The sequence below is a fragment of the Sceloporus undulatus genome, chromosome 1, assembly GCF_019175285.1.
Source record: "Sceloporus undulatus isolate JIND9_A2432 ecotype Alabama chromosome 1, SceUnd_v1.1, whole genome shotgun sequence".
Lineage (NCBI taxonomy): Eukaryota > Metazoa > Chordata > Lepidosauria > Squamata > Phrynosomatidae > Sceloporus > Sceloporus undulatus.
In genome coordinates, this window is record NC_056522.1 from 103941779 (window position 1) to 103946049 (window position 4271).

General features: G+C 37.7%; 1 long non-coding RNA gene across 1 annotated transcript; it reads right to left on the bottom strand.

Annotated features, from left to right (window-relative positions):
* Positions 1-1516: 1516 nt before the first annotated feature.
* On the bottom strand, positions 1517-4044 carry LOC121919963. Its single transcript, XR_006101609.1, has 3 exons — positions 3890-4044; positions 2742-2923; positions 1517-1632 (listed from the first exon to the last, which is right to left on the bottom strand). It is a non-coding gene; the product is annotated as an uncharacterized LOC121919963 (long non-coding RNA).
* Between the last annotated feature and the right edge of the window lie 227 nt (positions 4045-4271).

Consider the following 4271-nt stretch of genomic DNA (forward strand, 5'->3'; position numbering starts at 1 on the left):
AATAATAGTACTATAATTTTGTAGTTTGAATGGGCTTCTTCAGTAGTTGCTTGAGACTGGAGAGAAAAGGGGAGAAGGCAGGCATTTTCTCTCTTGTGAAGCTTACCAGGCAGAGCCATCCGGTGTCTTTTTGTGTGTATATGGATAGAGAGTTTCATGTCAAAAAGGAATCAGCTAGGCACAGTTGAATTGTCTTCCAGCTCCATTCTTACAGCAGAGGTCTAGGTGTTATTGACAGCCAGTTATGTTTCTCTTCTCTGCTTTTTTTTTTTTTTTAAATAGTATGATAAGAAAGGAGCAAACCCAGCAGTTAGCAACAAAAAGAACTCATGTTCTGTTCTGGATAGTTTTGCTTTGCTTTCTGGAAACCAAGAAAAGATTACAGCACCTTTCTAAGAGCTCATTTTAGCCAGCTAAGTCTTCTTAGCGCTCATTATCTCCTTATTGGACAGGACAGCAGGCTTCCTTATCTAGTAACTCTTTTCTGCTGGATAAGATTCTTGAGCTGAATGTGCTCATTTGCTGCATTGCTTTCCTGTTGTGAATAAATCCCAGATTCAGGCAAGTGGAAACACCTCAAGAGAAACACTGATATGGTGTTTTCCCCAGCCTGCTGGCACTTTTCCTGAACAGCCACAGAAAGGTTGATAAAGCAGACCTTTTGCTCCAGCAATTACAGTTTTCACTTACTCTTCCTTAATGCTTATGGCTCCTATAAACAATCATTATATACTTACGTGTGTGTGCGTGTGCATGCATGTGCACACCAGGGTGATAGTAACCTTTAGTGATAGCCCTGATCCAACAATCATAACATGGCCACTATACCTGTATAATGAATGAGAGAAGCAGACTGCTCAAACTGGAGGATGGGAGAGGTGAACGTTTTTACTTTATTAAAATTTCTCACTAATGCTGAGGGACAAAAGCAATTAGATGGTTCCTTAATTTGTCTACAGGTAATATATTTATATAAACAAAACTGGAGTTATTCAGAGTCATGTGCCCAGTGCTGAAGAGAAACATTGTCGTCACAGGATTCAAAATATTGATTTGGAATTATTTGATCCCCAAATGCTACGCTCAAGTTGAACCTATACAAGAACCTCGTGCATCCACATATAGTAGAGGTCATAACAAGGCATGCAAAAGCTGGGATTTCTGCACAATCCCAGGTGAAATGTTTTTCTGAGATCTTTCTGGGATGAAGGCATCATAGATATTTTTCAAAAGGAAAATTAAAATTGCATAAGGATCAGATTGTCACTGAAGAATTGAATCTGATATTCCAAAATAGGTGAGATAAAAACTTTCATATTTATCTATTATAATAATTCCCAGAAGAGTATGCAGAGCATGGAAAAGTTACTTTTAGGAACTACAGATTTTAGAACCCTTGACAATAGTCTCACTGACTAGGTAATTTGTGATTTTTTTTCATTCAAAAACTCATCTCCCCCAGCTGTGAGGATAGCCATATCCATTTGTTCCAGTGCCAACAACAAAAAGACTGTGGCACCACAAAGATGAAAAACCTTTATTTAACCAAGTCTCCAGTCAGCTACACAGACTTTTCATTCATTTCAAAGGAGCTGTTCCCACCTTAAGGGATTCCTGTAAAGAGTTTCTCATCTGAAACAAATAAAGAATCCCTGTTGTAAAAGATCTCAGTATGCATACTGGAAGATACAGTATGTGAAATTCTGGTCTAGTAGTACAATTTCATACATATTTATAGAGAAGTTAAATACCATTGATTTCCTTGTTATCATGCCCAAGTACATAACTACAAGACTGTAGGACAGATCACCAGCATTAGTGATTATAATAAACTAGTGTTTACTCGTAATAAATGGATGTTTATTGATATAGAATTTGTTATTGTTGTTTGATATAGAATTTGTTGTTGTTGTTTGCCATCAAATCCACTTTGACTTATGGTGACACTATGAATGTGGGACCTTCAAGATCCTCAGCCATCAACCGGCCTGCTCAGGTCTTGCAAATTCAGGGCTGCGGCTTCCTTAATTGAACCAATCCACCTATAGTATGATCTTTCTCTTTTCCTACTGTGTTCCATTTTACTGAGCATTATCGCCTCTTCTAATGACTCATAATCCAAAGTATAGCAGTCTCAATTGAGTCATTTTGGCTTCTATTAAGTGTTCAGGCTCCATTTACTCTAGGAACCATTCATTTGACTTTTGAGCAGTCCATGCTATCCTTAGAACTCTCCTCCAGCACCACATTTCAGATGAGTTTATTTTCTTCTTGTCAGCTTTCTTCACTGTCCTGCTTTCAAAAACATACCTAGAAATTGGAAATACTATTCTATGGTTGATCTGCCTTTGGTATCCAATTACTTATCTTTGCACTTGAAGCGCTTAACTAGTTCCTTCATTGCCACCCTTCCAACTTCTAGTCTTCTGATTTCTTGACTACCATTTCCATTTTCATTAATGACTGAGCCCAATTATAGGACATCTTTATGTTGATGTCATAATTACCCACTTTAATTTTATGTAAATCATCTATGGTCATTATGTTTATTTTCTTGATATTCAACTGTAACCCAGCTTTTGCACTTGCTTCTTTAACTTTTACTAGGAGATCTTCCAACTCTTTGCTGTATCTTGTAATTTTACATTTGCTACAGAGAAATAGCAGGTAGTGCATTTTACCTTGCTTTGTAATGAAGAGCTGACATCAGTTTTCAAAAATGCAGAAGACCAAACACTTACTTATAGTGTAGATTTCCAGTTATTTTCAGGCAGTGATATCCACAAGGAAGTGACTTCTGAAGAAATATGCTAAGCTATTCCTCCTTATTTTTGGAATCTGCACCAGTAGTAACTGCCTCTTCTCATCATCATCATCATCATCATCATCATCATCATCATCATCATCATCATTACATAGAGTTCTAATGGCCACCCCACAAAGGTGAAAAGAAAGACATTTATTTTGTGTTTTCTTATTTTCTTTTCGGTGGAAAAAAATCAATGTATTGGACTTATTTTGTGAGAAACTTTTTTCTCTTTGGAAGAAACAGGCCAAGGGTGAGAAGCAGCCTTCTCACCTGGCATGTGCAGAGAATTATTGCAAATTACTCTGGTCCAAAACACACTGCAGAAATAACCCAGTTTGTGACTGCTTTAACAGCCCTAGCTCAATGTTAAGGAATTCTGGGAACGGCAGATTTGTGAGATTTAGTCTTCTCTGTCAGAGAGCTCTGTTGGCACAATAAACTACAAGTTCCAGGGTTTCCTAGCCAGGACAGTTAAAGCAGTCTCAAACTGGGTTATTTCTGCAGTGTGTTTTGGATCTGTGTCTCTGATATGGAATCCAGATGCTGAATCTGCCATGGCATATAAGCACTGTTAGGTGCTGGCCTATAAGTACAGTAGGTGGTCAGCAACAACACTACTGATTGTGGGCAAGTTCCTAAAAAGAAGAGTATGTTACTTCTGTGACACTAATCAGTATTTTCAACCAAAAAAGTGACAGAAATAGTACATTATGGCTGACAAACCCTTGCAGTACTGAGACATTAACCCTGCATGAACAAATGACTCCTTTGTTGGATACTAACCAACATGAAAAATCCCAAGTGACAAAAGCCTGAAGGCACACAACAACAACAACAACAACAACAACAACAAAACAATAACAGCACGCAAATTTTAAAAATCCAATGCAAAATTTCAACTTCTTTTAAAGTTTTTTGTGGGTTTTTCAGGCTATGTGGCCATGTTCTAGAAGGTGGTGAAATGTCAGGAATAAACTCTTCTAGAACATGGCCACATAGCCTGAAAAACCCACAAAAAACTATGGATGCCGGCCATGAAAGGCATCATCTTTTTACGTTGCTAACAATATACATACTTACTGAGTCATAATGGTTTGAAGGAGTTCCATCCAAAATCTTTTAAAAGTAGTTGTGTTTCCAAAGTGATGTGATACTTTTCTTAAATTCTCTGCAAGCTCCATAAAGCAGCTGCTGCTACTGCTAATACCTGTGCAAATACAGTGGCTCTCAATGAAGTAAGAGTGTATTTACATAGGCACAGTGGATCAAAAGTCTCACTGTCTTTCAACAGATTGCAAAGTACAGAGTGCTATTCTACGTGAAGCTCGGCTTTTCTCAACAGTGCAGATGCTAATGTCAGATCAATGTATACTTGCTTTACTCAGATTACAAATCTATACACATACCCAAGAGTAAGCTCAACAGATCACAGTGGGATTTACATCTAAGCAAATGTCCATAG